The sequence below is a fragment of the Sander vitreus genome, chromosome 7 (genome assembly GCF_031162955.1).
Source record: "Sander vitreus isolate 19-12246 chromosome 7, sanVit1, whole genome shotgun sequence".
Classification (NCBI taxonomy): Eukaryota; Metazoa; Chordata; class Actinopteri; order Perciformes; family Percidae; genus Sander; species Sander vitreus.
Genome location: NC_135861.1, coordinates 1,523,111 through 1,535,273, shown reverse-complemented (window position 1 = coordinate 1,535,273; position 12,163 = coordinate 1,523,111). Strand labels below are relative to the sequence as shown.

The following is a 12,163-nucleotide window of genomic DNA, read 5'->3' as shown; positions in this document are numbered from 1 at the left end:
TTATTGAAAAACAATATTGACCTCGTAGTTGAAAAAGGAGCCTCGTATGGAGTCCGTTCATTCGCATTCGGATATCGACTCGTTTTGACTGCCGAGGTGGTAGCGGCCGGAAACAACAAGAGCTACGGTGAGTTGTTTTAAATATATATATATTTATATATATATATATATATGTGTGTATGTGTGTTTGTGTGTGTGTGTATATATATATATTTTTTTTTTAGATGGCTATGCTGAGACACACCACTAGTGTCCTTGCCTAACGGCGCCTAGCAGCGCCTAGCAATGCTAGCAGCGCCTAACAGCGCCTAGCAGCGCCTAGCAATGCTAGCAGCGCCTAGCAGCGCCTAGCAGCGCCTAACAGCGCCTAGCAGTGCCTAACAGCACCTAGCAGTGCCTAACAGCGCCTAGCAGTGCCTAACAGCACCTAGCAGTGCCTAACAGCACCTAGCAGTGCCTAACAGCGCCTAGCAATGCTAGCAGCGCCTAACAGCGCCTAGCAGTGTCTAGCAGTGCCTAACAGCGCCTAGCAGTGCCTAGCAGTGCCTAACAGCGCCTAGCAGTGCTAGCAGCGCCTAGCAGTGCCCTAGCAGTGCCTAACGGTGCCTAGCAGTGTCTAGCAGTGTCTAACAGTGCCTAGCAGTGCCTAACAGTACCTAACAGTGTCTAACAGTGCTAACAGTGTCTAGCAGTGCCTAGCAGTGCCTGACTTTTTGCTAGAAGCTAGCAATGTAGCTATGGCTGAACTTTGGCCTACTTTAGCATATAAACATCAGCTCACTAAGAACCTGGGAACCACAATCCCAAACTGGCAGTTTGATTTTCTGTGTACTGAATTGTTTACCTAAAGTAAACTTCTTTGACTTTTATGAACATCATGGCTTTTTTAAATATTAGTTTTTATAAAATTATACTTTTAAAAAAATCCCAAATATATCGCCTTACGCACAGTATCAAAATATATTGCAGTATATTGAATCGTGACCCGTGTACCGTATCACCAGATTCTTGCCAACACACAGCCCTAATACAGACACTATAAAACAACTCCGTCCGGATTAGTTCTTGTTAAGGATTGATGACGTCATCCACCGCCATGTGGCGGCCGTCTCTGAGGTCATCGGTTGCTGTGGTAACCAACGGTGGTGTGTTGCATCAGCAGAAAGAGAGCTTAGAGTTGCACCAACCTTTTGAGGCAACCTGCTGCGTGTCTGAAGAGGAAACTGTGATGTGAGGAGGAAGAGGAGGAACCTTCTTCATCAGGAATTCCTGATTCCTGCAGGAATACAAACACAGGTTTTCCCCCATCAGTCAAAACACAATAAAGCAATAACGTTTGGTTTCAAAGAATACACACAGGACACTTGGAGTTTGGGCCAATACTGTTTTTGGGGGTTTTTTTACATCTGAAGCCAGACGTTACTGGCTGTGTCTCAAACCGCCTACTTGCACACTTCACTTCACTTGTTTGTGTTTGTTCATGTTTCACAAGGAGTTTAACAACAACTATAGCAATCATACCACATCCATACGGGGATATTTATGCAAAAACTGAGGTTTTCGTCATGGCTTCATCGCGGGGTTTTGCAGCTTTTCGATGATGGTCGCGTAATTACGTCACTTCATAACGTTGGGGCTGCTCTTGTGTGAAGTAAACGCAACATTCTTCAACTTTCTGCTAAGATATACGTGACTTTGGCTGATTATTATATGGTTATTGCCACTGTTCATCACACCCCCAACCGGCACCGTCAGACACCGCCCACCGAGAGCCTGGGCGGTGTCCCAGGTTTCTTCCTGAGAGGCAGTTCTTCCTCGCCACTGTCGCACTAAATGCTGGCTCTTGGGGGGGAATCACTGGAATTGTTGGGGCTCTGTAAACTATAGAGTGTGGTCTAGACCTCCTCTATCTGTTAGGTGTCCTGAGATAACTCCTGTTATCATTTGATACTATAAATATAAATAATTGAATGCACTGCGTTTGCCCACCTGTATAAATATAGAGGAGACGGCGAATAACCCCATTTGAAAAAACGGTGGCGTGTTCCTTTAAAGATAAGTGAGATAATAATATAACCGATAACATTTTAAAATAAGTTTAACCTAACCCTGGTTACGGAGGAGAGAAGGAGGGAGAGTTTTTACGCAAATTGTGCTAATTGGGCACTCAGAGTTGATCTATTGAAACAGTGAAACCAGATGTCTTCCTTTATATAAATGTCTTTTGTCTTTCTGCACGCAGTTTAAGTGTTTTGGGCGGATTGTTCCTTTATTCACTCGTCATCAGCCATCTGCCTTCAAGGCCAACTGTGAGGTCAAGCAATGAATCACTTCCTGTTTGTCTGCTGGAGGATATAATGAGTTAATGAGCAGCGCAGAGCGTACAGCTAATCAATCACTGCAGGTATTGATTGATGATCTACGGACTCGCATTCATCCGTCGGCGTCAATAACAGCCACAGCTCCAACACAACAGCTCCTTCCTGTTTATTACCGATTCATGTTCACGCTGCTGCAAACTGAACCGGGAAGAAAAAGCTTCATTTACTCACGTTCTCGGGGAGGAGAGAGATGTTGTAAACATTCGGGACACACACACACAGACACACACCTATGATGTATGGTTTTTTTTATCCGATCAGCTAGTTGATATCATAATCATGTCACTGTTAATTACCTGCAGTAGTTCATGTTGTCATGGTTACTGCGATTACTGTGTCATCATTGACATCCTTTAAATAAATGTTATGTGTATTTATCGTTGGGTTTGGTTAATCCATGGGCACACATTAAGTTTTACCACCTTAACACCTGCCAAGTCTCACACACACACACACACACACACACACACACAGCTGAGGCAAGTGTCGTCCTTGAATATAAAAACAAAGACCCAAAACCCTCCTCTCGTCTGCCTGCCTGCCTCTCTGTCTGTGTCTGTCTGTCTGTCTGTCTGTCTGTCTGCTTCTCTGTCTGTCGGTCTGCCTGCCTGCCTGTCTGTCTGTCTGTCGGTCTGCCTGCCTGTCTGTCTGTCTGCCTCTCTGTCTGTCGGTCTGCCTGCCTGTCTGTCTGTCTGCCTCTCTGTCTGTCGGTCTGTCTATCTGCCTCTCTGTCTGTCTGTCGGTCTGTCTGTCTGTCGGTCTGCCTGCCTGCCTCTCTGTCTGTGTCTGTCTGTCTGTCTGCCTGCCTGTCTGTCTCTCTGTCTGTCTGTCTGTCTGTCTGTCGGTCTGTCTGTCTGTCTGTCTGTCTGTCTGCCTGTCTGTCTGTCTGTCTGTCTGTCTGTCTGTCGGTCTGCCTGTCTGTCTGTCTGTCTGCCTGCCTGTCTGTCTGTCTGTCTGCCTGCCTGTCTGTCTGCCTCCCTGCCTGTCTGTCTGTCGGTCGGTCGGTCTGCCTGTCTGTCTGTCTGCCTGCCTGCCTGCCTGTCTGTCTGCAGCCTGTTCTAATGAACCATTCGTACATGTAGCAGCAAAAAGTAAAGCACTAGAACTGATATGTAATCCACGTATGTTTGGCTGTAAGCACCACGTTGACTGCGGCTGTAAGACCTCTGTGGAGGTCGGGGAGGATGTTTGGGTCATAAAACGCTTCAGAGTTCACTTCCCCGGGGAAAACTAAAGATTTCCACCCAGGAAACGCGTGTCGTGTCCCGGGAGTGTTTTAATCCAAACTCTGATCTTATTTCTAATTTTAAGTAATCGTTTTGGTGCCTAAACTTAACGGTCGTTGCTGCATGACGGTCAACTTTTGTCGGCTAAGCTCAACCAGCAACGGCCGCTTTTAAAGGAGAACTCCGACGGGAGAGAAAGCCGAAGCGAGGATGCCGGTCGGGCCTTGCTAGCCCGGCTAAGGACACTACCACGCAGACAGAGCTCCACTGCCAAGCCTCCTACTCACCAACGCCACATCCATCGCACACAAAATGGATAAGCTGGAACTCAGCATACCAACAAACAACTATACACGGAACTGCTGTGTGATGATTATCAACGAAACCTGGCTGAACCCCCTCATCCAGGACGCCGCTGTGCAGCTAGCAGGCCGAGCTAGCAGGCCGAGCTAGCAGGCCGAGCTAGCAGGCCGAGCTAGCAGGCCGAGCTAGCAAAACGCATCTTGTTGTCACATTAGAGCCCTGTTCATGTTGCACAGACATTTTAATTGCATTTTGTGTCTGTTAAGAGGCACAAAGGCCCTCTTTGGAACATGCCCCCACAACTGGCATTTTAGCTAACTGGAAGCTCTGGCCATTAGCTGCAGCAACTCCAGTTTGCTAGCACCGATTTGGGTCTTTATTTTCTTCCTATCGACAGTACTCGAAGACTTCTAGCGATCAAGATTCAGGTAAAAATAGGCCGGAGTTCTACACATTTCGCATAGTGGGTGGAATTTAAAGGTTGCTGACTAGCCAGACGGCAGCAGCGGGGACCTCGGCATTGACGTATATAAACTAGACCACCAGACCCCGTGTCTCTGGACGGAGACCAGTGAAGGACATTAGAAGCTCTTTCCCGGTGATGGCTGAGCGTTACTGAGCAGCCTCCAACTGAGCTTGAAGACGGAGATGTGACGTGAGCAACCTGTCTGAAAGTTGGAAGTCTTCTGGTAGCTGTGCCAAGAGAAATCTCAATCATTCCCAATCTAGCAGAGACGGAGAGCGTAGGTATATGTAAGGAGATAACATAGACACAGGCTCATTATTGATCACTAAAATGATAGTTAACATTAGTCATTACACTTAAACAGCTAATGGAAGTCCAAACTGCCTGAGAGCTTCTCCTGTACTATACGGTAACTCCTCTACTATGAGACAGGAAGTCTCGTGGTTATGACCCAATCGTTAGCCTATTGTTATAAAAACGTCTGCTACGGAGCCATAACGTGAGCTACAAGGTAATGGAGCCTTTTATACATTGTCGTGTTTCTTTAGAAATAAACAACGGACAAATAGAGTCTTTAAACTCTTCAGATGTGAAGGTCCCCTGGAGATACTGTGGGAGGTGCTGCGGGAGTACAGGGTGAGGGGTCCCTTCTCAGGGCCATCCATCTCTGTACGACCAAAGCAAGAGCTGTGTCCGGGTTCTCGGCAGTAAGTCGGACTCCTTTCAGGTGAGAGTTGGCCTCCGCCAGGGCTGCGCTTTGTCACCAATCCTGTTTGTAGTATTTATGGACAGGATATCGAGGCGTGAGTCGGGGTGGAGAGGGGTTGCAGTTCGGTGGGCTGGGGATCTCATCGCTGCTTTTTGCAGATGATGTGGTCCTGATGGCATCATCGGCCTGTGACCTTCAGCACTCACTGGATCGGTTCGCAGCCGAGTGTGAAGCGGCTGGGATGAGGATCAGCACTCTGTGTGATGATTATCAACGAAACCTGGCTGAACCCCCTCATCCAGGACGCCGCTGTGCAGCTAGCAGGCCGAGCTAGCAGGCCGAGCTAGCAGGCCGAGCTAGCAGGCCGAGCTAGCAGGCCGAGCTAGCAAAACGCATCTTGTTGTCACATTAGAGCCCTGTTCATGTTGCACAGACATTTTAATTGCATTTTGTGTCTGTTAAGAGGCACAAAGGCCCTCTTTGGAACATGCCCCCACAACTGGCATTTTAGCTAACTGGAAGCTCTGGCCATTAGCTGCAGCAACTCCAGTTTGCTAGCACCGATTTGGGTCTTTATTTTCTTCCTATCGACAGTACTCGAAGACTTCTAGCGATCAAGATTCAGGTAAAAATAGGCCGGAGTTCTACACATTTCGCATAGTGGGTGGAATTTAAAGGTTGCTGACTAGCCAGACGGCAGCAGCGGGGACCTCGGCATTGACGTATAAACTAGACCACCAGACCCCGTGTCTCTGGACGGAGACCAGTGAAGGACATTAGAAGCTCTTTCCCGGTGATGGCTGAGCGTTACTGAGCAGCCTCCAACTGAGCTTGAAGACGTAGATGTGACGTGAGCAACCTGTCTGAAAGTTGGAAGTCTTCTGGTAGCTGTGCCAAGAGAAATCTCAATCATTCCCAATCTAGCAGAGACGGAGAGCGTAGGTATATGTAAGGAGATAACATAGACACAGGCTCATTATTGATCACTAAAATGATAGTTAACATTAGTCATTACACTTAAACAGCTGATGGAAGTCCAAACTGCCTGAGAGCTTCTCCTGTACTATACGGTAACTCCTCTACTATGAGACAGGAAGTCTCGTGGTTATGACCCAATCGTTAGCCTATTGTTATAAAAACGTCTGCTACGGAGCCATAACGTGAGCTACAAGGTAATGGAGCCTTTTATACATTGTCGTGTTTCTTTAGAAATAAACAACGGACAAATAGAGTCTTTAAACTCTTCAGATGTGAAGGTCCCCGGGAGATACTGTGGGAGGTGCTGCGGGAGTACAGGGTGAGGGGTCCCTTCTCAGGGCCATCCACCCTCTGTACGACCAAAGCAAGAGCTGTGTCCGGGTTCTCGGCAGTAAGTCGGACTCCTTTCAGGTGAGAGTTGGCCTCCGCCAGGGCTGCGCTTTGTCACCAATCCTGTTTGTAGTATTTATGGACAGGATATCGAGGCGTAGTCGGGGTGGAGAGGGGTTGCAGTTCGGTGGGCTGGGGATCTCATCGCTGCTTTTTGCAGATGATGTGGTCCTGATGGCATCATCGGCCTGTGACCTTCAGCACTCACTGGATCGGGCTCGCAGCCGAGTGTGAAGCGGCTGGGATGAGGATCAGCACCTCTAAATCGGAGGCCATGGTTCTCAGCAGGAAACCGATGGAGTGCCTTCTCCAGGTAGGGAATGAGTCCTCACCCCCAGGTGAAGGAAGTCAAGTACCTTGGGGTCTTGTTCGTGAGTGAGTGGGACAATGGAGCGGGAGATTGGTCGGAGAATCGGCACAGCGGGTGCGGTATTACATTCAATTTATCGCACCGCTAGACGAAAAGAGAGCTGAGCCAGAAGGCAAAGCTCTCAATCTACCGGTCAGTTTTTGTTCCTACCCTCACCTATGGTCATGAAGGCTGGGTCATGACCGAAAGAACAAGATCCAGGGTACAAGCGGCTGAAATGGGTTTCCTCAGGAGGGTGGCTGGCGTCTCCCTTAGAGATCGGGTGAGAAGCTCAGTTATCCGTGAGGAGCTCGGAGTGGAGCCGCTGCTCCTTCGCGCCGAAAGGAGCCAGTTGAGGTGGTTCGGGCAGATGGATGGAGATGTGAAGGTATTCACCGTCAAAGTGACGTCAAAATGAATGGCAGTCAATGGGATGCTAACGGGAGGTGATGGCTTGGTAGCATCAAAATGGCGCCATAGGAGGTACGTATTCCGAGGAGAAGCTTACCCCCTTGGACCTCGGTCCCTCTGCTTCCCAAACGCAGGGAGACTTGCCAAGAGCACGGATGACAGCCGTCCATCTCCCGGTGTCCGCCGTCTTCGCGGCAGGGAGTGAAGCAGAGGGACCGTAGGCTCTGCTCGGTTCTGCCGCTGCTGATTAGGGCAAATGCTGCTTGTTGTGGGTACCATAGCAATGTTTTTATCCGGTTTTATCCAGATTACGGCCGCATTCTGGCATGGAAAGTTATTTCCTCTGACGCAGGCGCAGAACGTACATTACAGTAATCTTTGCAGTGTGTGTGGCGATGTATTTGCCGCATGGTGTGTCAGCACCTTCAGCGTGTGCAATCGTTTGACAGTTAATACTGATTATTGGAGTTTGAAACTATAAAGTGAACTCATTGCATTAATCACGGTCCTCACATAGGCAGTAATCACGAACAGTGTGTGTGTCAGAGGAAGTGGTCCTGTGGGGAGGTCAGGGGGTCTCAGAGACACAGAGACTCTTTCACAAACACACACACACACACACACACACACACACACAGAGACAGACAGAGACACACACACACACACAGTCACACAGAGAGCGACACACACACACACACACACACACACACAGACAGACAGAGACACACACACACACACACACACACACACACGCACACACACACACACACACACACACAGTGAAGTTACTGTCCATTCGACCAACAAAAATGAGCAGAGAAGTTGTTGATCTTATGATTGGAGACTATAAGTTGTTAAATAAACTACAGTAAATACATAAATAAAGCAGTATGTTTGTTTTTGTGAGATACTAAATACTGAACGAGTATTCATGTTTAAAATCTGTGACGCAGATTTTAAAATATTTCTAAAGGAGGTCGTGCTTCAACAACGGAGATTCTCAGTGGAGCGTTAAACCCAAAATCCAATCAGCATGTTCCATAAAGTGACGGGAAGGTCGCACATCTCAAGTCCCCAAGTTAGAGACTTACTTAATTAGTGATTTATTGAGATGTGAGCCCAATTAAATAAGTGAAATGAGAGTACTTGTTCTTCTTAACTTGGCATCATGCTAACCTTTTTTATTTTATTTTAACTCTAGTTATTCCTCATGCACATTTTATTTCACCTGTCAGCCAATCACTGCAGAGATAGTGAGTAGGGTGGTTCATGACGTCGTCATGATGTCATTCGTCTCTTCCTTCAGCAGCTTTGTGAGAAACTCTTTGTTAGAAAGTGTTTAGTGGGTTTTCCCAGTGGTTTCCACTGACCTACAGGGGGCAGTAATGCTCCAACGGTGCGCCAACAAACACGTCTCCCTACTTTTAACCCTTTCTCATGTCTTGCTCCCTGTTGGTAATTTGTTCTGCTAATCTCCTGATTTCATAGTGATATGTTCCAGACTGTAGGATATGTCATGGTACTACCTGGCTACCTTAAAGCCTAACTCTCGCCAAAATGTAACCTAGGGTCTTTTTGTGAATGTTCCCGAGTCAAACTTTCGTTTAAAAGCATAATAAGGACGTAGGCGCCACTTTTAAGATGGACCGTATTCTTGTTTTTGGGGTCAAATGGCCTTTTGAATGGGAGTGCTAGGGGCGCTACGATGCTAGCCTCAAAATAGCTATTTTTAAACCACTAAGAAGGCTCGACACAACATGAGACTTTGCTCCAAGTATCACCAGGGACTCTACACCTTAACCACAGCACTGACAACACTGGTTGTGTTCACAGAGTTTACTAAAAGGAGGTTTTGAGGAACTCACGTTAGCTGTTGTTTACGCTATCCGCCATTTTCCCAGTCCAAAAATAGGCGATCTCTGAATGTGAATGAACGGACTCCACAGGAGGAAATGTCATCTTATACGAGGCTCCTTTTTCAACTACAAGGTCAATATTGTGTTTCACTAACGACAAAACAATGAATAATCCGTGCATTTATATGGAACTAAGCTTTAGGAGCTCTTCATCTTTACTCTCCTCCCCGTTACGTTGCATTCAGAGATCGACGCATTGATTTGTGTACACAGTTTACTAAAAAGGTTTGGAACAACTCACTTTAGCAGTTGTTTTTTCTGCTCGCTGCCATCTTGTCAGTCAAAAATAGATCATAAAAGTGTCCCTAGCTCTCCCATTCAAAAGGCCATTTGACCCCAAAAACAAGAATACGGTCCATCTTAAAAGTGGCGCCTCCGTCCTAAATATGCTTTTAAACGAAAGTTTGACTCGGGAACATTCACAAAAAGACCCTAGGTTACATTTTTGCGAGAGTTACACTTTAACAACACCGTCTGACGTGAAACCGCTATTGAAAAGAAAAGAAAAAAAATTTAAAACTTCCGGCCTTTTGGTGCGAGACCCTTCCCGTTTCTAGCAGCTAGCCACATCAGCAAACACCGTGTTTATGCAAAGTATGCAGATTTTAGCATAGAACACGGTGCAACAGAATGACGTTAGCAGACATAATAATTATTGCAAACATAAGCAGGCTGTGGAGGCACAGAGGGGAACTGCTAACATTGGCTCGTCCCTGTGAGTGAGAGGTGTGTCGCTGAACGATAAAGTCACAAAGGCAGAAGTAAAAATGGCCATGCTAGTTGCCAAGAACAACATTTATTTTTCATTTTGTGATGAGTTCAGTGGGGCAGACATGTTTCCTGACTCTGCAATTGCTTGCAAATATGCATCAGGGAGAACCAAGACTACACGTCAGTACATTTAACATTTGTGTACATTTTGGATTGCTCTGGATTTAAGTCCCATGGATTTAAACAATCCCAAGTTCAAACTGTAAAAAAAGAAATCTGTTTTGCAGGAAGGAAACACACAGGACATGTTTGTCACACTGAAAACTTCAGTTGTCTCTCAGCATCCAATCTGCCTGCCGCTCTAATGTTTATGCACCACCAACACCTAAAAAAAGACCAATGAGGAAGCTAAACAGAATCCATGTCAGTGCACGCAAAGATGGACTACCAACCGGGCGAAGTGGGCAACTGTTTTTACTGGTTTTAATGGTTCTACTGTTTCTACTATCTGCACTCTTTAAATCAAAAGAAAACTGAAACCTCCAAATAGGACACTAGTCTTTAATCCCTATTAAACCTGACCCTAAAACACACACACACACACACACACACACACACACACAGCTGCCATTTACTAACTAATCCGTGGAGTTAATCTGATGGTTGTAACTCTGCAAACTAAGACATTATAGAGCTGTAATCTGCATATATGGAACACACACACACACACACAGCAGACTAACAGTTTAGCTAAAAGCATCAGTGAGTCTCTAGGGTTCTCACATCACGTCTTCCAACACACCAATTATCGGACAACCAACGCATTTATACAGACGATAAAAATAACCTTCATGTGTACATCATCGTAAAACATTTTATCACAATAGTCGCATTTAGCTTTTCCTGTTGTTTCCCCTCCAGCCTTCCTGTGTGCTGCTAAAGATCTGTCCTCCTTAAACCAGGCGGAGACTCAGACCTCCGGTCGTCCTGTGGACCGGTTTCTGTTTAGTTTGTCTCACCTGTCACACAGTTCATTATCTCACCGATCGGCAGGTGGAGGTAACACACTGAACTGGGCTTCAATGCGTCAATGAATATTGTGAATACTGGCGATTGATCGTTCGATTTCGACAGTTTAAATCAGAAGCAGGATCGGTGATTCGCCCAGTATATGTACACAGTCGAAGAAAAACAAAAACAACAGACAGCAGCTAAAGACACGGGGTAACGTTGGCTTACCGGCTGGTAGCATGCAGCTAAAGACACAGGGTAAAGTTGGCTTACCGGCTGGTAGCATGCAGCTAAAGACACAGGGTAACGTTGGCTTACCAGCTGGTAGCCTGCAGCTAAAGACACAGGGTAAAGTTGGCTTACCGGCTGGTAGCCTGCAGCTAAAGACACTGGGTAAAGTTGGCTTACCGGCTGGTAGCCTGCAGCTAAAGACACTGGGTAAAGTTGGCTTACCGGCTGGTAGCCTGCAGCTAAACACACAGAATAACGTTGGCTTACCGGCTGGTAGCATGCAGCTAAACACACAGAGTAACGTTATCTTACCGGCTGGTATCCTGCAGCTAAACACACAGAGTAACGTTATCTTACCAGCTGGTAGCCTGCAGCTAAAGACACAGGGTAAAGTTGGCTTACCGGCTGGTAGCCTGCAGCTAAACACACAGAATAACGTTGGCTTACCGGCTGGTAGCATGCAGCTAAACACACAGAGTAACGTTATCTTACCGGCTGGTATCCTGCAGCTAAACACACAGAGTAACGTTATCTTACCAGCTGGTAGCCTGCAGCTAAAGACACAGGGTAAAGTTGGCTTACCGGCTGGTAGCCTACAGCTAAACACACAGAGTAACGTTGGCTTACCGGCTGGTAGCATGCAGCTAAACACACAGAGTAACGTTATCTTACCGGCTGGTAGCATGCAGCTAAACACACAGAGTAACGTTGGCTCTGACTCCGAGGCCACTGCCGGAGTCAGAGATGACGAAGAAACAGCAGAACTGTAAGATCCTCCCACTTCCTTGAAGTCACCGTGTGGCAACATGTTACCTTCCCCGCGAGAGAGTTATGGAAACAAAACAACGAAGGTAAAGCATGTGGGCTCCGACGGGACTCCATGATGCGTTCACATGCACCTTGTTAAACTCTGAGAAACTCAAACTGTTGTTGCAAAGAACCCTTCTGCCTTCTAGTGTCTCTTATTGAAAAAGTTTAAATTGAAAATTGAATCGAATCTTTATTATCTTTTATGTATCATCTTTTGATGTCTTTGTGTTTTATGTTAATGTATTTTACCTTTTATATGTGAATTATTACA

The 12,163-nt window shown here is 46.6% G+C and overlaps 1 protein-coding gene across 3 annotated transcripts in view; it reads right to left on the bottom strand.

Moving 5' to 3' along the window:
* plxnb3 (plexin B3) overlaps positions 1–12,163 on the bottom strand; it is a 131,933-nt gene that overhangs the window by 91,450 nt on the left and 28,320 nt on the right. For all 3 annotated transcript variants that reach the window (XR_013502221.1, XM_078254134.1, XM_078254135.1), the window contains exon 2: positions 1,188–1,276. The gene's annotated coding sequence lies outside the window, so the exon portion shown is untranslated. The remainder of the gene's footprint in view (positions 1–1,187; positions 1,277–12,163) is intronic.